General features: G+C 37.4%; 1 long non-coding RNA gene across 5 annotated transcripts in view; it reads right to left on the reverse strand.

Moving 5' to 3' along the window:
• Positions 1-8,423, reverse strand: part of LOC121581216 — a 42,135-nt gene extending 33,712 nt beyond the window's left edge. Inside the window, exons 1-2 of one of the 5 annotated variants that reach the window (XR_006661724.1) lie at positions 8,303-8,423; positions 8,000-8,022 (exon numbers count right to left, since the gene is read on the reverse strand). This is a non-coding gene — a long non-coding RNA (uncharacterized LOC121581216). Of the gene's footprint in view, positions 1-1,636; positions 2,129-7,999; positions 8,023-8,302 lie in introns of those variants that run through there. The other 4 variants (XR_006661723.1, XR_006003179.2, XR_006003176.2 and 1 more) reach the window with 4 other exon arrangements.
• Positions 8,424-13,024: the final 4,601 nt, after the last annotated feature.

The raw sequence follows: 13,024 nt of genomic DNA on the forward strand, positions 1-13,024 counted from the left end.
AACGGACCGCATCCTAAGGAATTCTAATAAAGGCATGGTATAGCTATACTCGAGGGCTATCTCGCATTGGTTTAAAACATGAGAAAGGTTGTTTGTCAATGTCTGACATGCGTAGCTCCTTACAGCATTCCTCATATGCTTAGGCCTACTCAAATTCAGGGAAGAAAAAGTACTTGTAACCATGTGAAGTCAAAATAAGCAAAACAGAGTATTACCCTATCACAAGACATGCCGTGATGTGAGCATATCAGCATGCAGCAATTTTATGATTTGAGATCATCTTATCGAATTTTGATTGGATGAGCAAAGACTGCAGCCCACCGAGCACGCACTTTACTGTAATGCATGAGTGTGATTACCAGCACCAGCCTCTAAGCATAAGCATAAATACAGTACGAGAGCATAAATACAGTACGAGTGTATAAGCTAAACCAAAATATGCATAGGCCTACTCTTTGTTGATCTAAATATAATTTAACATTTATATGGGGAAAACATGTATTAATTCCTTAAGTAATGTCCTCCAAATTCAGTCCCCATAATGCAAAATTGCACAAAATACAAGTTTATATATGGCAAATTGCATTCAATTTTCAATAAAGAATTTGACATTCACGCATAGGCTATTCCCATACTGTAGCCTAGGCCTACAATACAAAGGCTAATGCCTGCACTACCCGCACCTGTTGCCGCTAAAATACATAACCGGAAATAGCATTTAACAGAAAATGACTGTTATATCAAATTCATTTGATTCATCCCATGCCACATCATAAATGCGTTAAATTAAATTCAGATGCACATCTGCGTAACGCCGCGCTCAGAATAATCATAGGATATTGGCATAATAAATGAAACTATTCAGCCAGCCAGGCAAATACAGTTGAACTTCCATATTCAAAATAAATCCCCGTGCATTTGAAATGAGTGAAGAAGTGATGAGACAATTTCAGGTTGAGAAATTAATGTAACCTCATTGAAATTAGGGTTGGAAAAAAGTGTAGAGACCTAAATCAGTCTATAGGCCTACTCAAATCCTCCTTGGCTTAGTGAGCATTGTATTGTCAGCCTGCAGACCCCTTGATGATTTTCCCACAAACAAGTGACCGAGAAAAATTACACCCAATGAAAGAAGTCAACATTAAGTTCAATGACGAGCTGGAATTCATTAGCATAACAATAACCTCTGGGAGCCTCGAGGTCCCCCGAACAAGATGGTCTAGCGTCAGCACGTCACTCCTTAGGCCCCGAAACACTTTCCCAGGATCTGAACAATCCCCCAACTGAACACTGTAGCCTACCTCCAAACTGCTGCATGGGGTGGCCTTTCTAATCCTTATTAGGCTATGATACTTTGGACTTGAGTTATAAAGTTACTTTCAGTTTAGAGAAGTATTAGTAGGCCTATTGGTAATAATAATAATAATAATAATAATAATAATAATAATCACAATAATAATAATAACACTTTGTGTTACAAATAACAACTGGACATTTTAAAATATATATTGACTACCCAAAACTAACCAAATTATGCCAGATGAAATGTATTTAGAAATGAATCAATCATCAGGTGAACAAAAATCTTAGCCTAACAATCTAACAATGTCAACAACAGAAAATTATTCATACTTACAACAGCGCCTCTTTTGATAATCCAAAATAGTGCCACAGATCCTTTTTGATAATATAGGCCTATTACAAAAGTTTCTATAGCTCATCAATCTCATCAATGACGTTTCTCCTACTAACATTTTCTTCAAAAAAAGATTACTTGTGCTTGAATGGCAAGAGAGAGAGACCCTATAAATAGGGTTCTTGTGCTATTGAGTCTAACATAGTATTCTCCCCAGTCTAGATGAGAGAGAGCGGTTGGAATCTGTCGGTCCCCTCCTCTCACGCGGCAGTGGCGAACGTGGCCAGAAACCCAAACACTGGAGCTTCACTGTTTGGTCCTTTCACAACTGACGGCTTTTGTTCCTACTCTGCGTGATCGCCTATTCTCTGCGCCTCTCAAAATGTACGTTCCCTACCGTTTTGTTCCACTAGACACAACCGACTCGAGTGTAGAGGAGAGAGAGAGAGAGAGAGAGAGAGAGAGAGAGAGAGAGAGAGAGAGAGAGAGAGAGAGAGAGAGAGAGAGAGAGAGAGAGAGAGAGAGAGAGAGAGAGAGAGAGAGAGAGAGAGAGAGAGAGCGAGAGAGAGAAAGAGAGAGAGAGAGAGAGCAAGGGGTGCGTGAGGAAGACAGCGAGAAAGGGGGAAAGTGCAGCAAACGAGATGGAGAGGGGAGAGGAGGGGATGGATTGATGGATGGATGGAGAGGGGGGAGGAGGAGCGAGGCGACGTATCAAATTTGTCAAAAGATCACATGCTCGTATGCCAGACCTAAAAGCCTATGCCGTAGCCTACCTTGCATTCACTAAAAAACAGTTCCAATAATGTATTATTTTGCTTTCCTCAGCTTCAAAATGATGTAGTACCATTAAGATGGGAATAAATGCTTGCCGATGCTGTTGTATATTTCGATGTGATCCTCCTGGCAAACTGCCAGGCTTTAGGGACGAAACACCACCACAGCGACGGTGTTGATGCTCAAGTTCAATGCTAGCGCGATAATTAATTACTCCCCGGTGATGACACGTATGCCTCTCTGCCTTCTGTCGCACAGTGAGGTGATAGGTGCAGCGCTTGTCGCGGGAAATTAGAAAACATCTAAACTATAAATGCGCATTATGGTACACGCATGGTCAGGGGATGCCGTCCGATGAGGTTAATATGTAGGGCCTATACGAATTATTCGGCCTGGCTTTATTGAATAATAATGCTCAGGGCCTATACTACTAGCACTACCTCAGACTGTCTGGATATATTAGTGTTATTTAAGATGGTCCAATGTGGGATGAAAGCAATAAACAAAGGCAGTTTACCTAAATATAACAGGGCAAACGAGATGGACACACACACACACACACACACACAGCTATGGAACGAATAACTATGGAAACAGTTTTATTCTCATTATTATTCTTATAGGCTTGTTACTCCTGTTAGAAAAACGAAAAATATAAATGGACTATATTTCTTTCTGTACATATGCACAATCTAATAGCAATAGACTATATACGGAAACGTTAAGGATCAAAATTGTATTTGTTTACAAACGAGAATGCAGCAGCTCATAATCTTCATCATTCAAGTTCTTTTGTACTAAATATCCAGCAATGTTGTGCTATTAATAAAGCCAAATACACTCAAATGTATCTATTCCATCCGTGGGCCTGGGACTATTTTTTACATAGGCTACTCATCTTAGCCTATAGGCCTACAGTAGCCTACTTATAGTTACAGTACATTTCAATAATAAGGACTGAAGGTAGGGCTAACTGTCTACATAGCCAACAAACTACTGAATTAATCTATTCAACATAAAAGGCTTTGTGAGCATCTGTTATTACAATATGAACGTACAATATGAAAGTATCTAAAGTAATGGATTTTATGCTAAGAATGTAGCAAGCTATCTAACCCTAATCCAAAGAAAATAGATATAGTACCAGTGGTGGAAAAAGTACCCAATTGTCATACTTGAGTAAAAGTAAAGTAAAGTAAAAGTGAAAGTCACCCAGTAAAATACTACTTGAGTAAAAGTCTAAAATTATTTGGTTTTAAATATACTTAAGTATCAAAAGTAAAAGTACAAGTATAAATCATTTCAAATTGCTTATATTAAGCAAACCTGACGGCACAATTTTCTTGTTTTTTTTATTTATGGATAGCCAGGGGCACACTACAACACGAAGACATCATTTACAAACGAAGCATTTGTGTTTAGTGAGTCCTCTAGATCAGGGGCAGTAGGGATGACCAGGGATGTTCTCTTGATAAGTGCGTGAGTTGGACCATTTTTGTTAAGCATTCTAAATGTATCGAGTACTTTTGGGTGTCAGGGAAAATGTATGGAGTAAAAAGTACATTATTTTCTTTAGGAATGTAGCGAAGTAAAAGTAAAAGTTGTCAAAAATAGAAATAGTAAAGTAAAGTACAGATACCCCAAAAAACTACTTAAGTAGCACTTTAAAGTAGTTTTACTTAAGTACTTTACACCACTGTATAGTACCACCTATCCCTCCGAATGAATATTGGTAAAATATCTGGAGGATAAACAACAAGGTGTAAAGTCATTGTCCACGCTAACACATGGACAAAACATATACATCCATCTAACACATTTGATTTGCATGCATTTGCAATAATGAACTGATGTAAAGGGACACAGGAATGCATCATCATATGAAACTGTGTCCAAGGTTAGGCTACTTTACACGAATGATAGAAACAGCGACACTCTTTGGTGAGAAGGAACATGAACACTGTCGTCTGGATTGGACTACAGTGTAGTTTCAATCGTATGTCTAAATTCATTTCCTTTTACAGTAAAATACAGCTTGTCAACTTGTCAGTTATTTTGATCACACGGAAAAAACATGATAAACAGCTAGTGTTAATGAGAGATAGCTATATTGTGAATATTTGTGTGAGATATAGGCTATACACAAATCCGTAGCTTAGTGTATCCTACTAGCCTGACGTATATTACACACTGTATCATACATGAAAATAATTGATTTGCTTGCTAAGCAGCTTATAGATGGTACATTTGTCATGTTACATTTCAAACACACACCTTCAAAAACTGCGTGGAACACAGTCATAGAAAGCTAAATGATGGGACCCAATTCACCACTTCGGCTATATTTTCTCTATTCACTACTTTATTCAGTGCTTCATTCGGAGTCTTTAGTGAACACTATGCATTTGTAATTAAGTAACGATAAAAGCAATACATTTTAAGTGTTAGATTAGCACCAATTAATTGATCCTAAGGAAGACTAACATGTTTAAAGAATTGCACCAACTCACTTGTGCAGCTCATACTGTAATTCAGTGACAGATTAACAATATATCTATAGAGTCAGCAGGAGCACAGAATCGTGGTGAATTTACTTTAATTTCAATAGGCCATTTAAATCCTGAGACCATATTAATAAGGATGACGTTTTGGTAACCTACATAATTTAACAAAACTCGTTTAGTCTGAAACTTGCATCAAACGCTTAATTTTACATTTGAGATGGTAGGCTATTTATTTATTGAGAAATATACCTATTTGCTACATGAGTCACAAAGAAACTAACCAGTAGGCCTATTGTTTTTTGTTGCAATTCCTTATTAAATAACAGTTTTATCAACGCATAAAATAATATCCTGATGAAATTGAGACTACACGTTTTTTAAGGATATAACCCTTATAATTATAATAGTATAATGTGTTTATAATAAAAATAGAAACCTGTCTATTTTAAAGTGTATTTATGTAAATGCATTTAGAATAAAGTTAGATTATATGTAATTTGATTTCACAGTATAATTTACATATGTGACTAATTTTGGAAGTTCATAATATAGAAATTATATTTCACAAAGGGGAAGATATACCACTTCCATTACGTTGCACAGGAGTGTGTTCTACGCATCAATGTTGTTCAAATAATGTAGCGATTATTTTTTATGATTATGCCACTTGTATCATGACCCAATATGCTGGAATAAATTGTATAGTTAGACTGTAAAGGTATTCTGTAGGTACATGACATGTGATCAATTCAAAAAGACGTCAAAGACAAAAGGTAATATCCTTGCCAGAGTGAAGTCCTTCAGAATGACTGCTTTGATGATAGATTATATGATAAGTTTTATGTTCAAAATAGAAACTGACAGTATTTTGCAAAATACCACATTTATTACAATGAAGTGTTTCTGCAGTATAAATACACACAGTACCAGTCAAAAGTTTGGACACACCTACTCTTTATTTGTACTATTTTCTACATTGAAGCTGGTTGAGAGAATGCCAATAGTGTGCAAAGCTGTCATCAAGGCAAAGGGTGGCTACTTTGAAGAATCTCAAATATAAAATATATTTTGATTTGTTTAACACTTTTTTGGTTACTACATGATTGCATATGTGTTATTACCTAGTTTTGATGTCTTCACTATTATTCTACAATGTAGAAAATAGTACAAATAAAGAAAAACCATTGAATGAGTCACGTGTCCAAACTTTTGACTGGTACTGTATATATATACATTAACATTTTTTTACATTATATATATATATATATATATATATATATATATATATATATATATATATATGGTGTTTCAAGTGCAATGATTTTGCAGTTAAACTGCAAATTGTAGTTTAAATGTGTTCAAAATAACTTGTTCACTGTAGAATAACTGCAAATTGTTTAACATAATGAACGCAGAATTTTGTTGTTGTTGTGAAGGAGTGCATTTCAACTACATTTTTGTCAAATTATATTTGGTTATAAGGGTATTTATAATGTGTTTATACATCATAGTGTGAAGCCTTAAAACTGTTGTCTCCCACACCTTTACTCAACAAGATTTAAAGGTTAGGCTACTGTAATCTCTTTTTTCACTTGAGGTAGAAATGATCAAAATAGTAAAACAAGTGTATTTAAATAGTGTACAGAGTTGACATCTTGTACAGAGAGCTAATTGATTATTATGTATATTTTGCATGTAAGAATTTGATGTGGGAAAACAGTGAAAACAACAATATAACAAAAACTATGATCAATCTAAAGACAAAAAGTGTAAAGATCAAAACTAGCCCTCCACAACAAGTTCCTCTGTCTGACTGTATAATGTAACTTACCTCAATACATTTATTCTATTGATGGATGATCAAATGTAGACTACCAATTGAAGAGATAAACTACACCATGGCTATTCAATTACAGTCCTTGAGGGGGAGGGCCGAACGCTTCTGATTTGAATTCCCTGATGAAATTAATTGATTAGCTAACTTTCAGGAAGAAAATAAAAACAGCAGTATTTTGGATCCTGACAGCATGTAGTAATTTAATAGCCCTGCACTACAATATTTGGATGTTGCATTGGACTACAGCAGCCATGCACATTATGTCAGAAGCCATTTAATGGTTTACCAAACTATCCTCCCTGTTGATAAAAAACATTCCACAATCATCTTCTGATTAAGAAGTAAGAATGTATTGTAACTTCTGGTGCCAGCATGGTGCCATTAAAGTTCAAAATATCAAGACAGAGTTAGCTAAACTCTGTCTATGCTTCTGGTGGTCAACAAGTCATGATGAATTCAAGTGAGTCCATGTCAGGGCCTTCGTTTGGTGCACCCTTATTGGTCCAGTAGTAACAGTAGGCCTCAACACAGCCTCAGCTTAGGGCCACATTCACTATGCTCCTGTAGCCTACCTGTTACTAACTGAGCAAAGCTAACACCTGTTATTTTCAGAGGGGAATAAAATACATAACTAGTAGAACTGAAATGTAAAAGTATTACTAAGACAGTTTCATGTTTAAGCATTGATCAATTTATCTATTTTCTTCCCCTCTGGAACTTGCATCACTAGTTATCTGGCTGCATAATGTAGACTGGGCTACTGTTCATCAACAATGCTGAGAGAAAAATTACTCAATGAAGCTAGAGATTGCGTAATCTCAGTATGCTCATGATTATTTATATAAAGTTTATATGCAGGTATTTTAGCACTGATTTATAAGCCAAAAATGAAGTTTAATATGCAGTTTTATAGCAATGATATTGTCAGGATAATAATCATTTTAACAATCCTGATAAGAATTCCCCCACGGAATCGCGTACCAAATATGTAGCAAGATATGTGTCATATAAATCTCTTAATATAAACACCCCCAAAACATTTTTGGGAGCTAATTAACAGAAGTTTATAAAGTGTATAAGACAAATACATTATTGTCTACTTTACTGTATACTGAAATGTATACATTGAATACTTTATGTGTTGAAGATTATTAATAACAACCTACTGCAAAATATGGAATGTGTTTCTCTGTTTAAAAAAAAAAAGAACTAACTATACTACAAAGAGTGAATGTATGTTTTAATTACCAGATGTTATGTCTGAAAGTAATCTGCAAGGAAATAAGAAAATATGTTAAGGACATTTTCTAAAAGACAATGAAAAGTCAAAACGAATTTCTTCCGAATAGGCCTAGCCTACTTTGTAAACGTTTTTAGGATACATGCAAGCCGAAAGTCAAACTGACTATGATAGGCTAATATTTAGCATAGGCCTAACTTGGATATTCATACAATATATATTATTTAAATATATATCTCGTTTAACGTTTCACAAGTAGGCTAGGTTAAAATATTATGCCTCAAGTAGAAATGTATGTAAAATAAACTTACCCAAGGGCTTCTTCACGGAGAGGATTGTTAATTCTTCTCCTGCCTTGAGTGCGAGAGAGACTAGCTCCCCAGCAACTCTTGTCCCTTAATTTGAAGCAGGCTGGATTTTATGATAATAAGAGTTGACAGCAATTTGTGCATCATAAAAGGATTGGGCAAACTCGCGCATGCGTTCCCACGAGGCAAATTTCGACGGTCAAGTTCAAACTCAAAGCGCAAGCATCCATTACAATTCAAGGCTTGTCGCGCAGCTCATTATAAAAGAAAAGCGCGCGCTCTCTGTCGTGGGAGAGTTCTTCACTCTTTTGAGATTCAGGCATTGAGAAGCTCGTCATCATGTCAGTCGTTGCATGATGACGAGAAATATTTTTTATAGCCTAGATATAAAGTAGCCATCATAGGCTATTTTTTTATTAGGCCTTAACTTCACACACTGAAGCCTCGCAGTGCTAGCTGTGCCACTAGAGATCCTGGTTCGAATCCAGGCTCTGTTGTAGCCGGCCGCGACCGGGAGACCCATGGGGCGGCGCACAATTGGCCCAGCGTCGTCTAGGGTAGGGGAGGGAATGACCGGCAGGGGATGTAGCTCAGTTCGTAGAGCATGGCGTTTGCAACGCCAGGGTTGTGGGTTCGATTCCCACAGGGGGTATACTTTTTTTTTTTTTATGTAATGTATGCACTAACTGTAAGTCGCTCTGGATAAGAGCTTCTACTAAAATGTAAATGAAGCCAATTTGAACTAGACTCACTACAAGACAGTATGCCTATTTTGTGGATAAAAAAAGGATAATTGATTTCCGAAGTAATTTCCTGTTACATTTCACTTCACACGTCAGAAAGGAGACACTAGGACTATACTCACCATCACAACTATGAAAACTTAAATAAGTATGATTGTAGCCTACAGAAATTAAATGGGTTAATCGAAAAATACATCGTTTTTAAATGACGAAAATTAACATGACGTCTACAAAAACTGGATCAAGGCAGATATCTCAAATAATATGAGACCATGAAAATCTATAGCCATACTTTACTTTCTGAATGACACCAAACTGGACTTGTACAGCATAGCCCATGCATGAACGAGCAGAAGTTCAAAATATGGTTAACTTTTTTATATGGAAATTATATAGTGACTGAACTATTTGCTCCCATGGGTAGAGTTGGGGCAGGTGCAAATCTATGGGCATGATTATTTCTAAGGCCTATAGAAGAGCCCACATTTGTTGGTATTTTTTATGCTTATGATGATCCACTGATTTGTTTTGGTAGTGCAGAGATACAGTCCCCGGATGTTAAACCTGCACACACCACGTGGAAAGCTATGCTATACAGCCAACCTAAGAGGACGGGGACTTGGGCTTCACACTAGTCTGTGTTTAGACTATGTACCAGGCGAAGGGAAGGTGTGATGGAGGGGATGCACATTGGACAGGGGAATAAGACTTTGATGAACTGAATGTAAATGCTCAATGTGTGTAATGTGTATATTTGTGTATATTTTTATCATTTTACTGTAAGCCAAAGCGCCAAAGACACATGTCCATTCTGTGTAAATTTAATGGACAATATGTTTTCTAATCTAATCTAATCTGAAATAAGACATCATTAATCAGAATTTAATCCGACTTTTGTGTTTGATTTAATAGGACATTTGTATGAAAGTTTATGATCAGCACTCTGTATCAGAAGTTTATGCCCTGTATCCTTACACTCCTCTCATTTTATTAATGAAGTCTCTGTTATTATTCTACCTCAATTTATTTTTCTCTTATCATGGCTCATGTCATCGGCAGAACAACAGATTTTTATAATAATAATATAATATGCCATTTAGCAGACGCTTTTATCCAAAGCGACTTATTTTTACCGTGTACGATGTCAATTAAGGCAGCCCCCTGCACCACTCTGATTCAGAGGGGTTGGGTTAAATGCGGAAGACACATTTCAGTTGAATGCATTCAGTTGTACAACTGACTAGGTATCCCCCTTTCCCACTTTCCCCTTTCTAGACTCACTTTATTTCTCACAACCCCTCCTCTCAATTCATGCAGCCTCTACATTTATTCCATCCTAATATCTTCCAAATTTTTTTATACCTTTTTATACTCCCATTGAGATAAAGAACCCAACCAAGAAGAAAGCTACAGAATAAATTACAGGACAATCATACATTCAGGACATAAAATAAAAAGATACATAACAGGTTTAGATTTTCCTTTAAATTCAACTGTCACATATTCCCAACCTATTTTATCCATTGAACTTTAGCCCTTTCCCCAAAACAAGTTCAGGTTTTGGTTTATTACGCATTATTAAGCACATACTTAAAATGTGATATCATACCAAAACAAATACTGATAAACCTAATATTGACCATACTTCAGAATCTGCACTTCACAGAAATGTTACTACCCCAAAACAGTCAAATGAAAAATGAATAAATAAGTATGACTGAATACATAAGCCACCACTGACTTACATTGTAGTCATTTAGCAGACGCTCTTATCCAGAGCGATTTACAGTTAATGAGTGCATACATTTTAATTTTTTTTCTTCATACTGGCCCCCCGTGGGAATCGAACCCACAACCCTGGCGTTGCAAGCGCCATGCTCTACCAACTGAGCTACAACATTCACATGTTCAAGACCATAGGATGATTTCAGTGTTAACATGAGAAACACCATAGAGGAGAGAAGTGGAGCATGACAGTGGTGTCTAGCCACCCTATAATTGGCCTCGCCCAGACACCCCCTCAGACACCCCCTCCTCTCTGTATTTGAGGACCCATAAAATGGTGTCTGGCTCTTTGACCCCCGACCCCAAAGTGAATAAATCCCATTGAGCGCTCTGAAACAGTGGTCTTCAAACCCACAGTGATGTGCACATTTATGTTCCAGCCCCAGGGCTAATGCAGCTAATCAACCCAAATCAGATATGTTAGTGCTGGGCTGGAACAAATATGTGTAACTCTGTGGGTCCTCAGGATCATGATTGGAGAAAACTGCTTTACAGACACTCCAAAGGTGCTAGGGTGCTGTGGACCAGAAGAAGGCAATACGGGTTGTAGTATTTTAGAAAATATAATCTGATCACTCTTTTGTTGCTGAGAATTTTCCTTCACCTCAGAAAATGCTTTGTGATTTACATAAATTCATTGAAAACCCACACTAACACAGCCTACTTTTGACCAGCTAATAGCCCAATAGTCTAACTACTGATCAAGTACCATTATGGACTAAATGTTCAAACCCTGTTGCTGCAGGATTAATTTGCTGTGACAATAGGTCAAATTAAGATCATACATCTGTATTACATATCAACTGATTTCATTTGTTCACATTTTGTATGTAGCCTATTGCCACAACTTCCTCCGAAGCTGCCTCCTCTCCTTGTTCGGGCAGGCTTCGGTGTTCGTAGTCACCGGCCTTCTAGCCACTGCCGCTCCTCATCTCACCATTCCATTTGTTTTGTCTTGTTTATTACACACACCTGGTTCATATCCCCTCATCAGTACCTGTATAAGTATTCCCTCTGCCCCCATTGTCTTTGTGTGTGATTGTTTAATGTGGAGGTTACTATAGCTCGGTGGAGCTATATTGTATTGCGTATCGCTGGGATATTCACCCGTGTGCCTTGTTTTTCTCCAGTGCACACTGGAGTCTTTTACGCATTGCTGCGTACCGCTGTCTTACAGAATATACCATTTATTCTGTGATTTACCCTCCTGCGCCTGACTCCATCCAAATCACCCGCCACACCTATGCATTTTTTGTATATTGTATTTTTTTGTTGACCAGTTAGTATTGGGTGGCCATTTGAGATACAATCCACAGGGCACCAACATATAAAACAACTGAGCCATACACACCACTGCCTGGATCACCAAATGTTGTTCATCATTTACAAACCTTGCCTACCTTTTCACTGGCCCCCTTAGTCCCTTTTTACAGACTCTCTGCCTGGCTGGAGTCCTTGACTAGAGCTGCTACAGATGCTTGAAACTCACTGTTGTCCTGCAGAACACAACTGAACTGAATAGACTCTTTTAATGACAGGTTGTGGTCAAACAGCTTATTACGTAACACAGAGAAGTGGGACTGGCCAGCGGCAGAGGGTCAGATGACCCCTTGACCTTTAGGGTCGGGGAGTGTGTCAGTGGCCAGGGAGAGTGTGAAATGAACTCTAGGACAGTGCATTGGGTGACCTCTGATGTTATTTGCCGGACAGCAGATCGAGGCATCTTTAACCCAATCAGGGTTGATAAGATTGACCTGGTTAGGGCTGGACCTATAGAAAACCAGAGGTTGTGATATCTTAATCATTGTATTGACTTGATTGGTCTAAATCTGAGTGGTTCTTAATTTGTCTTCTGGAGTGTGCTGCTGTCCAACCCACAATGGTTAATAGGTTACTCTGGATCTCTCGTGAGGGTAGAATACTCATGCTATTTCTACGGTTTTGTTTTGTAAATTGTATGTGTGTTTTGTCACATATTTTTCTTGGGAAGCCAATGGATCACCTGTACAAAAAGATAGCTATAAACATACAATTAAAAAGCAAGCATTGCTATGTTTAATAGTCCATATTTTATCATGCAATTACAAATGTATTGCATGGCAACGGTCAACTTAAGCTGAACTCAAGCTTTACCAAATCAGCAGTGTTACATACAGTATGTCTATGTAAGGTTCTCGCTGTAAGATGCAATGTGGCA

This window comes from Coregonus clupeaformis, chromosome 14 (assembly GCF_020615455.1).
Source record: "Coregonus clupeaformis isolate EN_2021a chromosome 14, ASM2061545v1, whole genome shotgun sequence".
NCBI lineage: Eukaryota > Metazoa > Chordata > Actinopteri > Salmoniformes > Salmonidae > Coregonus > Coregonus clupeaformis.